The sequence below is a fragment of the Kogia breviceps genome, chromosome 4, assembly GCF_026419965.1.
Source record: "Kogia breviceps isolate mKogBre1 chromosome 4, mKogBre1 haplotype 1, whole genome shotgun sequence".
Lineage (NCBI taxonomy): Eukaryota > Metazoa > Chordata > Mammalia > Artiodactyla > Physeteridae > Kogia > Kogia breviceps.
Window position 1 is genome coordinate 148,031,030 of NC_081313.1, and position 23,158 is coordinate 148,054,187.

Consider the following 23,158-nt stretch of genomic DNA (forward strand, 5'->3'; position numbering starts at 1 on the left):
TGGTCAGCAATGGCTTTTACATGCAGCATGCTCACATTATCACATTGCAGACACTCCTCCGTCCTCCAGCCAGGGTGTGAAGTGAACCATTACCATTCCTGTTGAACAGCCTGCTGTACCCACTTTCCCAAACACAGCCACTCCCCAGCTGACCCTGGGCAACCACTCTTCTGAACTTGGTCTCCATCACTGCCATGGATGTCTTTCTATTTAGGCTACATGTTTAAGTATTCTTAAACCACATATAGTATTCTATGTTTTCTCTTGTTACTTGCTTTTTTAGTGTTATGTTTGCTAGGTTCATCCATGCTGACATGTAAAGGTCTGTCTAGTTCATGTACTTTCCTCATTATGTAGGATTCCCATGTAGGGAAATACAATAATTTATATGTGCATTTTCCTGTTGATGGACATTTAAATTGTTTCCAATTTTCAATATGATTTCTTTTTAAAAAATATTTTATATACTTTTAAAAGGTTATTTTATATTTATAGTTATTACAAAATTTTGGCTCTATTCCCTGTGTTGTACAATACATCGTTGAGCCTATCGTACACCCAGTAGTTTACATCTCTCACTTCCCCACCCCTGTATTGCCCCCTCCTCCCCTGCCGAGGACCAGCCCCAGCTGAACAGGTTTCACCCAAAGGGGAGACGGAGTCGGCGTGGACAGATCACAAGACACCTCAGAGGATGCAAGGATCTGACAAATTTAATATCATGATTCCAAAGCATTTATACTGTAAAATAATCTCATTTTCAGTCTTAACAACTTCATTCCCATGCCAAAAGGTCCCTTACATAAACCAAAAAACAAAAGTAGTTTACATCAGCAGGTTAAACAAGTTAAGTAATTTTCTTGTTGTCTCCATTCTCTTTCGTCTCTTGTGTACATTCACATCTAGGTCAGGAACTCTGTCTGCGGTTTCCTCATTTTTCTCAGAAGATTAAGGTGTTTTTGTACCTGCACATTCTGCTCAAAACATGTTAAAAACAATAATATCAAGCCATAAACTTAAACATGTTAAAAACAATAATACAACATTTCATCCACAGATTTTCTAACCCTATTATTATAATCAAAACAATGTACATCATTATTTATACTTCTAGGAGGCCATGGGGGCGGACATTGTACCGTAAACTTATTGAATATACCCACTGTTGCACAAAACTTCCTCGTCACCATAGCCAGGTATTTCCCAAGATATTTACAACTCTCCTGGGGAGCTTCTGTTAAGCTTCTGACAGCTTTATTTTTGACATATCATTTCTTAATATAGGATTTTCTAAACAATAGCATCAGCACTTTCTATGTAACTCCTGTTTTTGACTCATTACTTCATTTCTACACCTACACACAGAAACATTAGCAAGCATTGTTCCGTCTTAAGATCTTTTCGCGCAAACAAGATGTTTAGGTCTAGAAAGCTAATTATTCTTTTCTACTTCAGCTAACATCATATATTGGCCTGTGTCCCAGTATTCTCAGTACCTTGTTCAAAACACATTGTGCGAAAATACAATTCTATTTTCTACGTAAGGCAATCAATTTTAACTTTCATAGTTACATATAATTCATTCGTAAAATATTTACAGTAAAGTCCTTCCGCTTCTCTCTTTTTCCTCCAATATACCGGAGAGGGGGCATGCCACATAATCTACCATTTGGGGGCATCCTGTACATAATACCCCACTATTTGCTTCCCTTCTATATCCCTTATTCCTTCTATGGGCCATAACTCATCTAATTCTTCCTTTAAACTTCTACTCCTTAATTGAAACACTCCTTTGTTGCCTGACCAAGGGACTTTTTTCCAAAGTAAATTATTTACAGTGGGTATAGCTACTGTTGTGGTTACAGGGGTTGCTGTGGTCTCGTACCGAGGGGGATTTGCTTTGTAATACTTCCATCTTCTTGGCCTAAACCCTCCAGAAACCCCCTCAGTTTTTAGCAAGAATTTTCCTAGAATCAGAAGAGATGCTTTCCGCCGCCCACCAGGAGAGGAGCTTTGCTTCCTCATGCCATAACTTCTTGCCGAGCTTTGCTCAGGCAATAGTTGGCAATGCTGGACGGCTTCCGGCATCTCCCCCTTTTTTGTTTTTTTTAAAATTGCAGCGTAGGCTTCAGCTTTAGATTTTCTTAAGGCCTTTTTGAGAATTCTGAAAAGAAGAGGAAGTGAAATACAAAGCAAAATAAGTACAAATAATGTCATTCCAAATGTAATCATAAGATTGATAAATGATCCATGTGAAATAAAATCACTTAAACTGGAAAATAAACTGTTAGTAGTATCGGAGGGGTCATCTTCTGTCAGGCTAGAGCTAATATCTCGTATCTGATTATGCAATTGGGTGAGATCAATACTCAAATCTGAGGAATTCCAAATACTTTGGATATGTCTTTTAATTTTGTCCCAAGGATATTGGCTTTCATTATGTTTCAGAGGAGTAACACAAATCCATTTAAATCCTCCATGGCAACGAGAAGTCATCCTTACTTTCATAGTCATCAATTCTTGTCCTATATGTAAAATAGCTTCTTCTAACACGTCTACCTTTGCTTTTAACTTTCTATCAATAGCCTCCTGCGTAGCTAATGCTAAGGTAACATTCTTAGTTAATGTGTTAACATAATGAGCTGTATGGGTTTCTTTAACTAATGCATATACTGATAAACTTACACTGGCCATAATAGATATCAACGCTAAAATTCCTAAAATCAAAGCAGCAACAAATCTCTTGGGTCTAAATAATAATTCCATCTTTTTTAACACCTCTAAACTATAATCATCATACCAAGATCCATTAATATGTACAGGCATCATAATATAAGGAGGTCTTTTTAACAACATAATAGTTTGTATATTCATTAAGGGATTTACACATGCAGTCAAAATACAATTCTCACATTTAACCTTATATTTTCCATCTACTTGATTAATAGTTAACTTTTTTGCACTCTTAGAGACCAATAATACATAAGGAGCTGGCACGCAAGCTTGAGTATAATGTGTACTAGTAATATTGCTAGGCGCTTTCGTGGTCCGCGGTGCGGTTTTGGAGACAGGCAAAGCGGCTGTTCCTCAACAGATTCTGCAGCTGGCGCAGCAGTATCTTCCTCTGTGATCGATCCAAGTGAAAGCTGTCGCATAGGACCGATCAATGTTTGTGGGAAACATTTAGTCGATGGGGGTATTTTCATCATCGCTCTGATCTTTGGAGGACTTCTGTCCGACTCGGGGATTCTTTCTGCCATGGCGGATAAGCCTATCAGGAACCCACAGGGGGGAGTCAGCTTCCTGTGGAAATATACAAGCATAGCCTCTCCCGCTTGTTAGTAAAACATCAGGTCCTTTCCATTGTCCAGTTAATAAATCTTTCCAATATACCATAGGTTTTTGAGTTAATTTATCAGTTTCCCAATGTCTCATCATAGGTGAACTTCCTTCATGATTTAAATTTAAAAAATTTATCACAAACATAGCATGTTGCAAAATATGATGAGGAGAACTATATTTATATTCAGAATCTTGTAACTTTTGTATTTGATTTTTTAATGTTTGATGAGCTCTTTCTATTATTGCTTGTCCTTGAGGATTATAGGGAATTCCAGTAGTATGAGAAATGCCAAGTTTTTTGCAGAAATCTGCAAATGCTTTAGAAGTATATGCAGGGGCATTGTCAGTTTTTAACTTCTTAGGAGTTCCTAGGTAAGACATGGCTAAAAATATATGCTGTATTACATCTTTGTAAGCTTCTCCAGTCCTTGCTGATGCAATAATTACATGAGAATATGTATCAATAACAACATGAACGTAGGATAATTTCCCAAAGCTCTGCATATGAGTTACATCCATTTGCCACAAATGGTTTGGCTGCAACCCTCTAGGGTTTACTCCCAGTGGTTAGGAAGCAGCCTGAGTTGGACAGATAGAGCAATCTCTTACTACAGCTCTTGCAGATTCTCGGAGAATCTTAAATTGATATCTTAGTGCCTGAGCATTCTGATGATGTAATGCATGAGATTGCTGTGCCTGTTCAAGACTTAGAGCAACAATATCTTTAGTCAACAAATCAGCTCTATAGTTTCCTTGACTTAAAGGGCCAGGTAAATTGCTGTGAGCTCTAATATGTGCCACATGATAAGATTCTGTACGAACCCAAATTAAGGCCTGTAACTGCTGTAAAAGAGACAGAATTGTACTTTTGCTAGAGGAAATCGATGCAGTTTCGATTTGAGGAAACAGTTTCACTATATATTTGGAGGCAGTATAAAGGTTAAATTTCTTCCTCTGTAATTCTGAGAAGACTTTCAAAACTGCAATGAGTTCCGCTCGCTGAGCAGAAGTTTCTTGTGTTTGCAAAACCTGTTCTTTCTGTTCTATAATTATGACTGCTTTTCCATTTGAGGACCCATCAGTAAAAACCAATAGTGCATTATCAATAGGCTGCTCGCACCATCTGGTGGGAAAAATTACTTCGTGGTGCACGTAAAACTGTACAAAGGGATGTTTTGGCAAATGAAATAAAATTTGTCCTGTATAACTTGTCAAGGCTATCTGCCAATAATCATCATTGTTTAATAAATATTCAAACTGTTCTTTATTATAAGGAATTATTATATTTTTAACATCAGCTCCAAATAATTCTTTACTTCTTTTCTTCCCCTTCATAATTAAAGTTGCAATTAATGCAGTATAAGCAACCACTATCTTTTTAGTCGTTACCGGTAAGTGCAGCCATTCCAAAGGTCCTTGTTGCCATAGTAAACCTTGTATAAGGAGCTAAAGGGCCATAATCATGGCATGCAGATTTCAATTCTTTCAATAATTTTAGAGGAAGGGGTTCCCAGGAGATGTTATCATCAAGTTCCCCTTCATATATAACAGGAAAACATTTTATTAACTCTGGGTCCGAAAAATCCCCTTGAGTGTCCAGCCTGCGAGAGGTTGGCTCTTGCCTTTTATTAATTTTTTTCTTGAAAGGAGGAGGTGGAGGAGGACGTAAACATTGTTTCTGTACAAACTGAAAAAACTGAGTTAATTGCTTATTAGTTACCTTAATTCCTCTTCCATTTATCATATGTTTAACTATATCAATAAATAAGAGCCTCTCTTTGGACTCAGAGTGTCCCATCTTGACACCGCCTTACTCACCTTCCTAACCAGTATTCTTAACTGGGGGTCTGCAGCACCCTACGGTGAGACTCCTATCCGTCCGAGAAAAATAATAATACTTACCCCTTCAGGTCCCTGTTCGGGCGCCACTTGCCGAGGACCAGCCCCAGCTGAACAGGTTTCACCCAAAGGGGAGACGGAGTCGGCGTGGACAGATCACAAGACACCTCAGAGGATGCAAGGATCTGACAAATTTAATATCATGATTCCAAAGCATTTATACTGTAAAATAATCTCATTTTCAATCTTAACAACTTCATTCCCATGCCAAAAGGTCCCTTACATAAACCAAAAAACAAAAGTAGTTTACATCAGCAGGTTAAACAAGTTAAGTAATTTTCTTGTTGTCTCCATTCTCTTTCGTCTCTTGTGTACATTCACATCTAGGTCAGGAACTCTGTCTGCGGTTTCCTCATTTTTCTCAGAAGATTAAGGTGTTTTTGTACCTGCACATTCTGCTCAAAACATGTTAAAAACAATAATATCAAGCCATAAACTTAAACATGTTAAAAACAATAATACAACATTTCATCCACAGATTTTCTAACCCTATTATTATAATCAAAACAATGTACATCATTATTTATACTTCTAGGAGGCCATGGGGGCGGACATTGTACCGTAAACTTATTGAATATACCCACTGTTGCACAAAACTTCCTCGTCACCATAGCCAGGTATTTCCCAAGATATTTACAACTCTCCTGGGGAGCTTCTGTTAAGCTTCTGACAGCTTTATTTTTGACATATCATTTCTTAATATAGGATTTTCTAAACAATAGCATCAGCACTTTCTATGTAACTCCTGTTTTTGACTCATTACTTCATTTCTACACCTACACACAGAAACATTAGCAAGCATTGTTCCGTCTTAAGATCTTTTCGCGCAAACAAGATGTTTAGGTCTAGAAAGCTAATTATTCTTTTCTACTTCAGCTAACATCATATATTGGCCTGTGTCCCAGTATTCTCAGTACCTTGTTCAAAACACATTGTGCGAAAATACAATTCTATTTTCTACGTAAGGCAATCAATTTTAACTTTCATAGTTACATATAATTCATTCGTAAAATATTTACAGTAAAGTCCTTCCGCTTCTCTCTTTTTCCTCCAATATACCGGAGAGGGGGCATGCCACATAATCTACCATTTGGGGGCATCCTGTACATAATACCCCACTATTTGCTTCCCTTCTATATCCCTTATTCCTTCTATGGGCCATAACTCATCTAATTCTTCCTTTAAACTTCTACTCCTTAATTGAAACACTCCTTTGTTGCCTGACCAAGGGACTTTTTTCCAAAGTAAATTATTTACAGTGGGTATAGCTACTGTTGTGGTTACAGGGGTTGCTGTGGTCTCGTACCGAGGGGGATTTGCTTTGTAATACTTCCATCTTCTTGGCCTAAACCCTCCAGAAACCCCCTCAGTTTTTAGCAAGAATTTTCCTAGAATCAGAAGAGATGCTTTCCGCCGCCCACCAGGAGAGGAGCTTTGCTTCCTCATGCCATAACTTCTTGCCGAGCTTTGCTCAGGCAATAGTTGGCAATGCTGGACGGCTTCCGGCACTCCCCCTCCGCACTGGCAACCATTAGTTTGTTCTCTGTGTCTGTGACTCTCCTTTTTTGTTATATTCGGTAGATTGTTGTATTTTTTAGATTCCATATATAGGTGATATCCTACAGTGTTTGGGTTTTTTTGACTCATTTAACTTACCAGAATGCCCTCCAAGTCCATCTATGTCGCTGCAAATGGCAAAATTTCGTTCTTTGTTAAGGCTGAGTAGTATGCCATTGGTTATATGTACTGCATCTTCTTTATCCATTCATCTCTTGATGACACTTAGGTTGCTTCCATATCCTGGTAATTGTAAATGCTGAGGATCTGAACATTGGAGTGCATGTATCTTTTCAAATACATGTTTTTGAAAACACGTGTTTTTGTTCTTTTTGGATTTATACCCAGGAGTGGAGTTGCGAGGTCATGTGCTAGTTCTATTTTTAGTTTTTTAGGAACCCTCCATACTGTTTTCCACAGCAGCTGCACCAGTTTACATTCCTACCAACAGTGTACCAGGGTTCCCTTTTCTCTAAAAATTGTAAATTTTCTTCCTAGGGGTAATTGAGATGATAGTTGAATAATAACATAAGAACAGGTGAAGTCTAAAGAAATTTTAGAAAACCTGATAAAGTAAGAAAACATCTGTTTGCTGGCATCTGAATGTTAGAGAGACACCAAGACATGTGGGCCAAGTTCTGGAGAGAAGGGAAACACAGACACAAGTTTGACATTTGGTGCAGTTTTCTCCTTGGGGCATTTGCTGATTGAAATCTTACAGCCTAGCAGCTGAAAAGCCAAGGGGTTCAAAAGACTCTAACGACAAAAGCCAAACGTCAAGAGCCATTTTACATTGATAAAAAGCATTTTAACGATGTAGAAGCAGAAAATGAAAAGAAAGAACTTTGCATTAAAAGTTTAGGGAGATCTTTGTGGTATATTAGTGAACTTATTTGTGGAAATTTACCCATGTACATTGTGTTGGAGAGGCACCGAGAGTTCAAGAATTCTCACAATTTGAGTACACAATTGCCTGACATGTAGGCATGGTGGCAGTCATTTACATAGCAATGATTTGGAGGATGTTGTGTTAGTCAGCTCTTGCTGTGATAATGCTTTGGAACAACTTGCACTAAACTCAGTTACATAAACAAGAATTTATTTTTCTTGGACCTATGGGCTAGCTGCAGTGGCTCTCTTTTAGACCTCTAGATGGCTGGTTCTGCTCCGTGTTGTGGGTCAGTTTGAGGTCTGTCACACACATCTGCTTCTGGAGCCCAAGTGTGAGGCTGCAGCTCCCAGGCCCTGTCTTCTCACAAAGTTCACTGAAACATAAGTGGTGAGTCCAACCGCACCAGCCCATTTAAGGCCTCTGCTGCTCATTTAAGGCCATCATGTCTTCTCACACTTCATTGGCCAAAACATGTTACAGATCTAAGCTGTATTGAGAATATGTGTATTTGTTTAAAGTTGGGTGCTCTCACAGAAGAATATTGCATTTTGGATAGTGTTACCTGAGCATTTTCATTGGCATTTGCAAACGTGATAAACGTTGTGTGCCCGTTTTCACCTTTGAGAACTTTTTGAATTTGTGGGACCATTTCTATGGGAAAAGAGGAAGGTACACTTTAGAACTCAACGCTAGTTATGGTATTGTTGGGAGAAGAATTAATGAGATAAGGTCAATACAAATGAAAGATTTGGGATTCACATATTCATCATTAACATTAGCATTCTACAGAACATTCCTGGAGAATTGTGATGCTTGCTTTATGTGATTTCTATCATAAATCGTTATAATTTGACCAAGCCACTTCAGTAAAACATACATCATACAGTACATCGCATTTTAGTTTTTCCTACCACTCCACAACTTATCATCAATACTGTACCATAACACAGAAACAGAAACAGAAACTGAGTGAATTCATTGTTAGCAGACGGGCTTCACAAGCAATACTAGTGGAAGTTCTTCAAATGATAGCAGACAGTAACTCAAGCCATAAAAACAAAAAAAAGAATGCTGACTAGAGCAGTTGTGTAGGGAATTATAAAAGGTAATGTAATTTCAAATTTCTTCTCCTTTCTTCTCTTAACTAAGTTAAAAAGTAAGTGCATAAACAATATGACTATATTTGGATTGTTCTGTGTATAACATAAAGAAATATCATATATTTGATGATATGGCAGAAAGAACGCAGTGAGAACAAAGCTGTATTAGAATAAAAATGACAGTAGATCATAAGCTGAATCCGCAGGAAGAAAGGAAGAGAACCAGAATTGGTAAATAGATTAACCCAACAAACTCAAAAATATTTATTTGCTCTACTTTCTTCTCTAAGCTCCTTTAAAAAATAAGCTTGTGAGAAGTAATCATTATGATAATATGTTGTAAAGTATGTAACATGTATAAATGGAATGGAAAACAAAAAAGAGGGGAAGGCATACAGCTCTCTAAAAGTACAGTTTCTGTTTCTCACTGAAATGAAGCTAGTAAAAATCTGAAGAGATTCTGAGATGTATTACATAAGCCCTAGCGCAGCCATTACTCAAGCAATGTGGTTAAAAATCATTAAAGGAATTACATGTGACAGTAGAAAATATCTACTTACTATAAAAGGAAAATGGAGGAACAACAATAACAAAAAAACAAAAACATGAGACGTAGAAAACCAAAGGTAAAATGATAGACATAAATAAATCCTACCATATCAATAATAAAAACTAAATGTAAATGAGTAGCAAATCGTAGAGACAGGAAGTAGATTAGTGGTTGCCTAGAGCTGAGAGGGTTGAGGAGAATGAAAAAACCTTGTTAATGTGTAATGGGATTTTTGTGAGGGGACAGAAATCTAAAATTGGATTGTTGTGATGGTTACACAAGTCTTTTAGTGGTTACACTGAGACCCACTGAATTGTATACATTAGAGTGTTGAAATTATGGTATGTAAATTACATCCCAATAAAGCTGTTAAAATTATGATGATTTTATATTTATAAATTTGAAAATTCATCCAAAATGACAAATTCTTTAAAAATGCAAGCTAACAAGACTAACCCAAGAAAGAGAAAATATCTAAAAAACCTATATCTACTCCAAAAGTTGTTTGTACAATTAAGTACCTTTACAGAAAATGATTTCCAGGGATAAATGGCTTTCCAATAAATTCTTCCAAATATTTAGGGAAGAAATATTGGTAATCTTACATAAAAATCTTCCAGGAAACAGAAAAGTATATATTGCTCAAAATATTTATAAGGCCAACATAAGCTTCAGATCAAAACTAAAAAGAATATTACAAGAATAGAATCACAGGCCAGTTTCTCTTTTGAACATGCATACAAAATGTGTAAACAGAAGCACAAACTGTATCCATGATATGTAAAACAATCATATATCACAATCATAGTAGTTTTATTCTTGTAATGCAAGGTTGGTTTAATATTCAAACATGAAGCTGATCCCAAGAATGAATTAGATTGGAAGAAAAAGTCATTTAGAACAGAAGTCTTGGGAATTCCCTGCTGGTCCAGTGGTTAGAACTTGGCACTTTCACTGCTGGGGCCCTGGGATCCAATTCCCGGTCAGGGAACTAAGATCCTGCAAGTCATGAGGCAGAGCCCCGAAAACAAACAAAAAGTAAAAAAGAAGTTTTAACCAGGAGAAGCACAAGATCGAATAAGCATAACAGATAACACCTTATGAAAAGTAGGTGAAAATGACGGAATATTCTAAAATTTTAAAACAAAAAGAATGTTTTAAAGATTCAAGAGGATGTGACAAATATTGTACGTAGGAAAAATATAAAATAAAATAAAATATACAGATGATGGGACCCCAAAAGTCCAGATGCCCATGTCCTGTCTCTGAAGATTCTCATTCAATGGGTGCTAGATTTCCTCTATGTTTAAAAACCTACAGGTGTTTTAAAGCAGAAACTTAACACATCATTGTAAAGCAATTATACTCCAATAAAGATGTTAAAAAACAACAAAACAAACCCACTGGTGATTCTGATACGATTCACAGACAATGTGAAGCTTCTGCTTTACAGGAAATAATACCAGATTATTTTGTTATTTTATAGTTCTATTAACAGGTTGTACTATTGATGGATATGTCTGATGTCAAAATGCACTCCCCACTAGGGATAAAAAAGGAACTAATAGTCTCTACTGCTACTTGGTGGCAGCATGCATGTATTGCAAGGGCAATTATTGTAGGAATCCAAATTAGTGGAAGATTTTAGAATTGGAAGACTACATACAGATCACCTAGTCAAGCTTCCAACTATTATAGTTGTGAAAACTAAGGCCCATATAAATGAAATGATTTATCTCCAAAGAGCGTTAGTGAAAGAGTCTGAAATTAAAAAATCTCTGAACTTTTAATTTAGTGCTGTTTTTATTAATCTCAAGTATTAGCTTAAACTTCAGTGTGACAGATTTGGGACTGAATTCTTGCTCAGATTTACTGATTACGTGCCTTTTAGTAAGTTCCTAAAACACTTTAAAAAATAGATTTATTTATTTTTGGCTGCGTGCCTCTTCCTTGCTAGGCGCGGGCTTTCTCTAGTTGGGGTGAGTGGGGGCTACTCTTTGTTACGGTGCGCGGGCTTCTCATTGTGGTGGCTTCTCTTTGTTGCTGAGCACAGGGTCTAGGTGTGTGGACTTCAGTAGTTGTGGTTCATGGACTCTAGAGCACAGGCTCAGTAGTTGTGGCACATGATCTTAGTTGCTCCGTGGCATGTGGGATCTTCCTGGACTAGGGCTCAAACCCGTGTGCCCCGCACTGGCAGGCAGATTCTGAACCACTGCGCCACCAGGGAAGCCCTACTCAAACACTTTTAACTTCGCTTTTCACATATGTAAAATGGTGAGCCTTGACTGATATAGAATATGATATAACCTAGAACTGTTCTTAACAGATACATGTAGTTAAAATTTGGGGGCTCTCATTCCTCTTAAACAGCCTCTATCCTCTTACAATGAAAGTGTCTTTCAGCTAGCAAAGCACCCCAGAGCTGACCACATTCGCCCAAGAGATATAGGATTCTTTTTCTTACTGGGGTTCTTTATACCTGATATTTGAACTGCACTGAAAACATGAACATCTCTTGTTTATACTGTATTAATGGATTTCATAGATGAATTTTAAAAAGTAGTATGCAGGAATTCAGCTGCCTTACTCTCAAGAAATATAATTCGATAGGGATGGCTAGAATGATAAACAGTGTTTGGACAGGGAGTCCATATTGGATGTGATCTACCTGTACTCCCATTCGTCTATTAAGAATAAATAGAATCCTTTCAAAATCTCTTTTAAAGGGCAGTTATTTCCTTCTGACTCATTGAAGTTACCTGCAAGAAAAAGACAGTCTCCTGAATCCTTGTTTAAAAGGCTTTTAAGATAAAGCAGATAATTTTTTGCAACATTTCCCAAACTTTTCATAATCCAATTGGCTGAGGCTTCTCAACGATTATCGTTTCACAACAATATCTCCATTTTCACCTTCTTTAAATGAATTGGCCTCATAGATGTGCCATTAAAACAGAGCTTCACTCTCAACACTTTTTTTTTTTTTTTTTTTTTTTTTTTTTTTGCGGTACGCGGGCCTCTCACTGTTGTGGCCTCTCCCGTTGCGGAGCACAGGCTCCGGATGCGCAGGCTCAGCGGCCATGGCTCACGGGCCCAGCCGCTCCGCAGCATGTGGGACCTTCCTGGGCCAGGACAGGAACCCGTGTCCCCTGCATCGGCAGGCAGACTCTCAACCACTGCGCCACCAGGAAAGCCCTCAACATATTTTAAATTTTGTATTCAAACAGTATGAAGAAAACAGGATCAGAGAATTCAGCCATAAAAGTGAATGGATTACTGATACATGCTACATCATGGATGCAACTAAGTGAAAGAAGTTGGCACGAAAGGCTTCACATTGTATGGTTCCATTTATACAAAATGTCCAGCAGTGGCAAATCCATACACACGGAAAATATTATACATTAGTGTTTGCCAGGGGTTTGGAACAGAGGGAAACAGGAATGACTCCTTAAAATGGGTGTATGTTTCCTCCTTGGGGTGATGAAAATGTGTTGCAGCTAGGCAGTGGTGACAGTTTCACAGCATCGTGACAGTACTAACTTCCCCTGAATGGTACAGTGAATTGTAAAATGATCAAAATGGTGAATTTTGTGTTATGTTCATTTTACTCCAATAAAAAGGAGAGTTAGGGAAAGACTTCGAGTTTGGGAAAGTAAGGTGAACTGGTCCAGAAGAAGACAGCTCTACTATTCAGTTTTCTCTCAACTCTCCCAGTGCATTAATCCTCAGCAAAAAGTAGCCTGAACTTGTAGATGACAGTCATTCAACAGAGTCCAGGGAAAAGTAAATAAACTAAAACCCAGCTCTTCTTCTTTAGGACATCTATGACAGGTTACCTTCCTGCTCAGCCACATGGACATTCATGAGGACGTTTCCATTTAGGTGTCCTCTACTCCAGTACTTTACTCACAGCACATTCACACACGTAGGCAACAACATCCCTTAATTCGATGGAATCTGCTGTGCTGGTTATGATCAGTCTCATGAAAAGAAAAGGGAAAGAGGAAAAAGCCTCCACATTGACTTGGTGGTCTTGACGAAATGGATGCAGAAGACAGCTTGAGTGTCAAACTGGAAACTTTTATTTTCCTTTTCCTTTTCTTTTTATCTTTCCTCTCAGGTCTTCTGCCCACTTCCCACCCCCTTCTTTCCAACAGGAAAGACACTAATCAGATGCAGTTTTTTGTTTTTGGTAAAACAACTATTGCTTTGGCTTTCTGGTTGTTTGGTGAACATTATTGTTTTTACTGCCAAATGAGCTTCGGTGGTTGATGTAGGGGGTATCTTGGGAACTTAACTTTTTCAAGTTTAAGAGGATAGTCTTTTTTGTTTGAATTGGCTTTTACTGAGTGCTTCAAGGTTTGCTCTTGGCTCTGATGGGGGACTGAAGAGCACTGTGTTTCCTTGGAGGTTGCAATAAATAAAGGATCCCATGTCCTCCTGGGCACTTTTTGTTGATTTTGCTGTGTGTGTTCTCTAATAGCCAAATGCAGATTCCAGGAAAATGACATATAAATGAATATAAGCAATCTAATATTTTTAGAATTTTCTTTTGCCATACTCTTGGTCTTATTCTACTTGTAGCAGATGGCTTTAAAGAGCACTAGCTATGTATATATTAAATATAATATGAATATACCAATATTAAATATTATAATGATGTATAAAGGTAATATACTAATATATATATTAATGTATAACAATTATGTATTATATTAATATATATTTTTGTCTAGCATATATTATATACAAAATTTTGAGTAATGAAATGTAATTATATGATTAATATGTTTATAATATTAATATGATATATCCTGTAATATTGATTATAAAACAATTCTATCATAATATATAAATATATAATAATTATTGTCTGATATACTACACTAGTTAATATATTCTATGTAACACAATATATAATGTATTAGTATAAGACAATTGTATTATGTAATATAAATATAATAACATATATAAAACTATATATATTTTAATGATACATTACACATACGCGTATGTATAGCTATTTATAATTATATTTACGTAGGAATCTGTTCATCTTAACAACTGATGTAAAAATATGCCATATTTTCTTTTTTTTGAGTTGTCCAACTTTATTTATTTTTTTAACATCTTTATTGGAGTATAACTGTTTTACAATTGTGTGTTAGTTTCTCCTTTACAACAAAGTGAATCAGTTATACATATACATATGTTCCCATATCTCTTCCCTCTTGCGTCACCCTCCCTCCCACCCTCCCTATCCCATCCCTCTAGGTGGTCACAAAGCACAGAGGTGAACTCCCTGTGCTATGCGGCAGCTTCCCACTAGCTATTTAATTTACATTTGGTAGTGTATATATGTCCATGCCACTCTCTCACTTCGTCACAGCTTACCCTTTCCCCTCCCCATATCCTCAAATCCATGCTCTAGTAGGTCTGTGTTTTATTCCAGTCCTATCACTAATCTCTTCATGACACTTTTTTTCTTAGATTCCATATATATGTGTTAGCATACGGTATTTGTTTTTCTCCTTCTGACTTCACTCTGTATGACAGACTCCAGGTCTATCCAACTCATTATAAATAACTCAGATTCATTTCTTTTTATGGCTGAGTAATATTCCATTGTATATATGTGCCACATCTTTATCCATTCGTCTGTTGATGGACACTTAGGTTGCTTCCATGTCCTCGCTATCGTAAATAGAGCTGCAGTGAACATTTTGGTACATGACTCTTTTTGAATTATGGTTTTCTCAGGGTATATGCCCAGTAGTGGGATTGCGGGGTCGTATGGTTGTTCTATTTGTAGTTTTTTAAGGAACCTCCATACTGTTCTCCATAGTGGCTGTATCAGTGTACATTCCCACCAGCAGTGCAAGAGTTTTCCCTTTTCTCCACACCCTCTCCAGCATTTATTTATTTATTTATTTATTTTTGCATTATGCAGGCGTCTCACTGTTGTGGCCTCTCCCTCTGCAGAGCAACAGGCACTGGACGCGCAGGCTCAGCGGCCATGGCTCACAGGCCTAGCCGCTCTGCGGCATGTGGGATCTTCCCGGATTGGGGCACGAACACACGTCCCCTGCATCGTCAGGCGGACTCTCAACCACTGCGCCACCAGGGAAGCCCTGCATTTATTTTTTCTAGAGTTTTTCATGATGGCCATTCTGACTGGTGTGAGATGATACCTCATTGTAGATTTGATTTGCATTTCTCTAATGATTAATGATGTTGAGCATTCTTTCATGTGTTTGTTGGCAAGCTGTATATCTTCTTCGGAGAAATGTCTATTTAGTTCTGCCCATTTTTGGATTGGGTTGTTTGTTTTTTTGTTGTTATTGAGCTGCATGAGTTGCTTATAAATTTTGGATATTAATATTTTGTCAGTTGCTTCATTTGCAAATATTTTCTCCCATTCTGAGGGTTGTCTTTTGGTCTTGTTTATGGTATCTTTTGCTGTGCAAAAGGTTTTAAGTTTCATTAGGTGCCATTTGTTTATTTTTGTTTTTATTTCCATTTCTCTAGGAGATGGGTCAAAAAGGATCTTGCTGTGATTTATGTCATAGAGTGTTCTGCCTATGTTTTCCTCTAAGAGTTTGATAGTGTCTGGCCTTACATTTAGGTCTTTAACGCATTTTGCGTTTATTTTTGTGTATGGTGTTAGGGAGTGTTCTAAATTCATACTTCTACAGGTACCTGTCCAGTTTTCCCAGCACCACTTATTGGTGTCTTTTCTCCACTGTATATCCTTCCATCCTTTATCAAAGATAAGGTGACCATATGTGTGTGGGTTTATCTCTGGGCTTTCTATCCTGTTACGTTGATCTATATCTCTGTTTTTGTGCCAGTACCATACTGTCTTGATTATTGTAGCCTTGTAGTCTAGTCTGAACTCAGGGATCCTGATTCCTCCAGCTCCATTTTTCGGTCTCAAGATTGCTTTGGCAATTCGGGGTCTTTTGTTTTTCCATACAAACTGTGAAATTTTTTGTTCTAGTTCTGTAAAAAATGCCAGTGGTAATTTGATAGGGATTGCATTGAATCTGTAGATTGCTTTGGGTAGTAGAGTCATTTTCACAATGTTCATTCTTCCAATCCAAGAACATGGTATATTTCTCCACCTATTTGTATCATCTTTAATTTCTTTCATCAGTGTCTTATAATTTTCTGCATACAAGTCTTTTGTCTCCTTAGGTAGGTTTATTCCTAGATATTTTATTCCCTTTGTTGCAATGGTAAATGGGAGTGTTTTCTTAATTTCACTCTCAGATTTTTCATCATTAGTGTATAAGAATGCCAGAGATTTCTGTGCATTAATTTTGTATCCTGCTACTTTACCAAATTCATTGATTACCTCTAGTACTTTACTGGTAGCATCCTTAGTATTCTCTATGTATAATATCATGTCATCTGCAAACAGTGACAGCTTTACTTCTTCTTTTCCTATTTGGATTCCTTTTATTTCTTTATTTTCTCTGATTGCTGTGGCTCGAACTTGCAAAACTAGGTTGAATAAGAGTGGTGAGAGTGGGCAACCTTGTCTTGTTCCTGATCTTAGTGGAAATGGTTTCAGTTTTTCACCATTGAGAACAATGCTGGCTGTGGGTTTGTCATATATGGCCTTTATTATGTTGAGGAAAGTTCCCTCTATGCCTACTTTCTGCAGGTTTTTTATCATAAATGGGTGTTGAATTTTGTCAAAAGCTTTCTCTGCATCTATTGAGATGATCATTTGGTTTTTCTCCTTCAGTTTGTTGATATGGTGTCTCACGTTGATTGATTTGCATATATTGAAGAATCCTTGCATTCCTGGAATAAACCCCACTTGTTCATGGTGTATGATCCTTTTACTGTGCTGTTGGATTCTGTTTGCTAGTATTTTGTTGAGGATTTTTGCATCTACGTTCATCAGTGATATTGGCCTGTAGTTTTCTTTCTTTGTGACGTGTTTGTCTGGTTTTGGTATCAGGCTGATGGTGGCCTCATAGAATGAGTTTGGGAGTGTTCCTCCCTCTGCTATCTTTTGGAAGAGTGTGAGAAGGATAGCTGTTAGCTCTTCTCTATGTGTTTGAGAGAATTCACTTGTGAAGCCATGTGGTCCTGGGCTTTTGTTTGTTGGAAGATTTTTAATCACAGTTTCAATTTCAGTGCTTCTGATTGGTCTGTTCATATTTTCTATTTCTTCCTGGTTCATTCTCGGCAGCTCGTACATTTCTAAGAATTTGTCTATTTCTTCCAGGTTGTCCATTTTATTGGCATACGGTTGCTTGTAGTAATCTCTAATACTCTTTTGTATTTCTGCAGTGTCAGTTGTTACATCTCCTTTTTCATTTCTAATTCTATTGATTTGAGTCTTCTCCCTTTTTTTCTTGATGAGTCTGGCTAATGGTTTATCAATTTTATTTATCTTCTCAAAGAACTAGCTTTTAGTTTGATTGATCTTTGCTATTGTTTCCTTCACTTCTTTTTCATTTATTTCTGATCTGATCTTTATGATTTCTTTCCTTCTGCTAAATTTGGGGGTTTTTTGTTCTTCTTTCTCTAATTGCTTTAGGTGCAAAGTTAGGTTGTTTATTCGAGATGTTTCCTGTTTCTTAAGGTAGGATTGTATTGCTATAAACTTCCCTTAGAACTGCTTTTGCTGTATCCCATAGGTTTTGGGTTGTTGTGTCTCCATTGTCATTTGTTTCTAAGTATTTTTGATTTCCTCTTTGATTTCTTCAGTGATCACTTCGTTATTAAGTAGTGTATTGTTTAGCCTCCATGTGTTTGTATTTTTTACAGATCTTTTCCCTTAATTGATATCTAGTCTCATAGCATTGTGGTCGGAAAATATACTTGATACGATTTCAGTTTTCTTAAATTTACCAAGGCTAGCTTTGTGACCCAATACATGATCTATCCTGGAGAATGTTCCATGAGCACTTGAGAGAAATGTGTATTCTGTTGTTTTGGGATGCTATGTCCTATAAATATCAATTAAGTCCATCTTGTGTAATGTATCATTTAAAGCTTGTGTTTCCTTATTTATTTTCATTTTGGATGATCTGTCCATTGGTGACAGTGGGGTGTTAAAGTCCCCTACTATGATTGTGTTACTGTCGATTTCCCCTTTTATGGCTGTTAGTATTTGCTTTATCTACTGAGGTGCTCCTATGTTGGGTGCATAAATATTTACAATTGTTATATCTTCTTCATGGATCGATCCCTTGATCATTATGTAGTGTCCTTCTTTGTCTCTTGTAATGGTTTTTATTTTAAAGTCTATTTTGTCTGATATGATAATTGCTACTCCAGCTTTCTTCTGATTTCCATTTGCATGGAATATCTTTTTCCATCCCCTCACTTTCAGTCTGTATGTGTCCCTAGGTCTAAAGTGGGTCTTTTGTAGACAGCATATATATGAGTCTTGTTCTTGTATCCATGCAGCCACTCTGTGTCTTTTGGTGGGAGCATTTATCCATTTACACTTAAGGTAATTATCGATATGTATGTTCCTATTCCCAATTTCTTTATTTTTTTGGATCTTTTCCTTCTCTTGTGTTTGTTGCCTAGAGAAGTTCCTTTAGCATTGGCTGTAAAGCGGTTTGGTGGTGCTGAACTCTCTCAGCTTTTGCTTGTTTGTTAAGGTTTTAATTTCTCCATCAAATCTGAATGAGATTCTTGCTGGGTAGAGTAATGTTGGTTGCAGTTTTTTTTTCCTTCATCACTTTAAATATATCCTGCAACTCCCTTCTGGCTTGTAGAGTTTCTGCTGAAAGATCAGATGTTAACCTTATGGGGTTTCCCTTGTGTGTTATTTGTTGTTTTTCCCTTGCTGCTTTTTATATGTTTCCTTTGTATTTAATTTTTGACAGTTTGATTATTATGTGTCTTGGCGTGTTTATCCTTGGGTTTATCCTGTATGGGACTCTCTGTGCTTCCTGGACTTGATTGACTATATCCTTTCCTGTACTAGGGAAGTTTTCAACTATAATCACTTCAAATATTTTCTCAGTCCCTTTCTTTCTCTCTTCTTCTTCTGGGACCCCTATAATTCGAATGTTGGTGCATTTAATGTTGTCCAAGAGGTCTCTGAGACTCTCCTCAGTTCTTTTCATTCTTTTTTCTTTATTCTGCCATGCAGTAGTTATTTCCACTATTTTATCTTCCAGGTCACTTATCCATTCTTCTGCCTCAGTTATTCTGCTCTTGATCCCATCTAGAGTATTTTTAATTTCATTTATTGTGTTGCTCATCATTGCTTGCTTCCTCTTTATTTCTTCTAGGTCCTTGTTAAATGTTTCTTGAAATTTGTCTATTCTATTTCCAAGATTTTGGATCGTCTTTACTATCATTATTCTGAATTCTTTTTCAGGTAGACTGCGTATTTCCTCTTCATTTGTTAGGTCTGCTGGGTTTTTACCTTGCTCCTTCATCTGCTATGTGTTTTTCTGTCTTCTCATTTTGCTTATCTTACTGTGTTTGGGGTCTCCTTTTTGCAGGCTGCAGGCTCGTAGTTCCCATTGTTTTTGGTGGCTGTCCCCAGTGGCTAAGGTTGGTTCAGTGGGTTGAGTAGGTTTCCTGGTTGGGGGGACTAGTGGCTCTGTTCTGGTGAATGAGCCTGGATCTTGTCTTTTGGGTGGGCAGGTCCACGTCTGGTGGTGTGTTTGGGGATGTTGGTAGCCTTATTATGATTTTAGGCAGCCTCTCTGCTAACGGATGGGGCTGTAGGCTTGTCTTGCTTTTTGTTGGGCATAGGGTGTCCAGCACTGTTCGTTGCTGGTCCTTGAGTGAAGCTGGGTCTTGGTGTTGAGATGGAGATCTCTGGGAGATTTTCGCCATTTGACATTGCGTGGAGCTGGGAGGTCTCTTGTGGACCAGTGTTCTGAGGTTGGTTCTCCCACTTCAGAGACACAGCCCTGATGCCTGCCTGGAGCACCAAGAGCCTTTAATCCACATGGCTCAAAATAAAAGGGAGAAGAAATAGAAAGGAAAGAAAGAAAGGAAGGAAGGAAGAAAGGAGGGAAGAAAGAAAGGAAGGGAGGAAGAAAGGAAGGAAGGGAGAAAGGAAGAAAGCAAGAAAGGAAGGAAGAGAGGAAGAAAGGGAGGAAGAGAGGAAGGAAGGGAGGAAGAAAGGGAGGAAGGAAGAGAGGAAGGAAGGAAGAAAGGAGGGAAGAAAGGAAGCAAGACAGGAAGAAGACAAAATAAAGTAGGATAAAATATAGTTATTAAAATAAAAAATACTTATTATGAAGAAAAATTTCTATTAAAAAAAAACAGGTCGGTTTAACCCTAGGACAAATGGTGAAAGCAAAGCTATACAGACAAAATCTCACACAGCAGCACACACATACACACTCACAAAAAGAAAAAAGGGGAAAATAATAGTATATCTTGCTCCCAAAGTCCACCTCCTCAACGTGGGCTATTTCGCTGTCTATTCAGGTTTTCCACAGATGCAGGGCACTTCAAGTTGATTGTGGAGTTTTATCCGCTGCTTCTGAGGCTGCTGGGAGAGACCTCCCCCTCTCCTCTGTGTTCGCACAGCTCCTGGGGTTCCGCTTTGGACGTGGCCCCCGCCTCGGCCCGTAGGTCGTCCGAGGGCGTCTGCCCTTTGCTTAGACAGGACGGGGTTAAAGGAGCAGCTGATTCGGGGGCTCTGGCACAGGCCGGGGGGGAGGGAGGGGCACGGATGCGGGGCGAGCCCGCGGCGGCAGAGACCGGCGTGACGCTGCACCGGCCCGAGGCGCGCCGCGCGTCCTCCCGGGGAAGCTGTCCCTGGATCCCGGGACCCTCGCAGTGGCGGGCTGCATGGGATCCCGGGAGGGGTGGTGTGGAGAGTGACCTGTGCTCGCACACAGGCCTCTTGGTGGCGGGAGCAGCAACCCTAGCGTCCCACACCCGTCTCTGTTGTCCGTGCCGACAGCCGCCGCTCGCGCCCGTTTCTGGAGCTCCTTTACGCGGTGCCCTTAATCCCCTCTCCTCTCGCACCAGGAAACAAAGAGGCAAGAAAAAGTCTCTTTTCTCTTTGGTAGCTCCGCGCCAGTTTCTGGAGCTCCTTTAAGAGGCGTGCTTAAACCCCTCTCCTTGCGCCCCAGGAAGCAAAGAGGCAAGAAAAGGTCTCTTGTCTCTTCGGCAGCTCCAGACTTCAACCGGACTCCCCCCCGGCCAGCCGTGGCGCACTAACCCCTTCAGGCTGTCTTCACTCTGCCAACTCCAGACCTTTCCCTGGGATCCGACTGAAGCCCGAGCCTCAGCTCCCAGCCCCCGCCCGCCCCGGCGGGTGAGCAGACAAGTCTCTCAGGCTGGTGAGTGCCGGTCGGCATCGATCCTCTGTGCGGGAATCTCCCCGCTTTGCCCTCCGCACCCTGTGCTGCGCTCTCCTCCGCGGCTCCGGAGCTTCCCCCTCAGCCACCCGCAGTCTCCGCCCGCAAAGGGGCTTCTAGTGTGTGGAAACCTTTCCTCCTTCACGGCTCCCTCCCACTGGTGCAGGTCCCGTCCCTATTCTTTGTCTCTGTTTGTTCTTTTTTTCTTTTGCCCTACCCAAGTAGGTGGAGAGTTTCTTGCCTTTTGGGAGGTCTGAGGTCTTCTGCCAGCGTTCGGTGGGTGTTCTATAGGAGAAGTTCCATGTGTAGATGTATTTCTGATTTATCTGTGAGGAGGAAAGTGATCTCCGCGTCTTACTCTTCCGCCATCTTCTCGCACCCCTGCAATATTTTCAATCAAATGGGCCTTAACCTCACTACCTACACATAACTACTTTTATAATCTTGAACCCTGTCTAACTCATGCTTACATATCTCTCAACCTGCTTTTCTACACATGCATGTATACACACATTTATACACAATATATATGTATACTACCAGTTTTCAGTTCAATGTATATAAATATATAATATATACAATTGTATTCCTGTGTATGTATACAAATATAAATCAGAGGTATGTGTATAGGTATGTATTTCATATGTTTATATAAATATATCATACATATAATGTATGTGTAAATAAATACATGACTATATACATACATACACAGAAATATACTTATATAAACAAAAGGGACCTAAATAAACATAGTTCTCTGAGAATAAAACTAGTTATGTCTCACTGTCTCAATAACAGTTTATAGTTTTCTACTGTATATGCTTCTATAATTGTTATGAACTATTCCCATTTGTTGAATGTTAAGTTGTTTTATTTTTTTGCCATTATTAATGAAGCTTTGAAGAATACGGTGGTCAAGATTACTTGAAAAACTCTCCTAAAAGAAAAGGGTTAGGTATGCGAGGTTAAATGTACACAACATATTTTTAAGTGTGTGGTTGATTTTTGAAGTGTGCAGTAGAAATTTCCAGGACCCATGAAAGAAGGGTGGTACATGTGTGAGAGTTCTAGCTATATTAAGAGTGGATTGAAGATCTTGATAGCTTACAACAGAAGCTGAAAATCCTGTTTTTATGGAGCCCAATGGCAAATATTTTAGGCTGTGTGGACCAAAGAGGCAAAATTGAGGATATTATTTAGGTACTTAGGTAACCATTTAAAATGTTACCAGTTAAAATGTGAAAATAATTCATAGCTCATAGGCCATAAAAAATAGGCAGCTGTCTGGATTTGGAATACAGGCCATAGTTTAATGACACACCTGACACAGAGACTTGTTTTTAAATGGCCATGACCACATGGGAGGCAGGAGATAAGACTCCATCCCTACTAGATGGGATGTTAGAACTAAACCTATCTATCCCTAGCTTCACCTTTAATGAAAGGGTGTGCTGGGAGAAAAAATATCTGCTTGCAAAGGGAGACTAAGACCAAATTCTCTTGG

General features: G+C 38.6%; 1 pseudogene; it reads left to right on the top strand.

Annotated features, from left to right (window-relative positions):
• Positions 1–23,158, top strand: part of LOC131755514 (RNA/RNP complex-1-interacting phosphatase-like) — a 248,669-nt pseudogene that overhangs the window by 188,692 nt on the left and 36,819 nt on the right.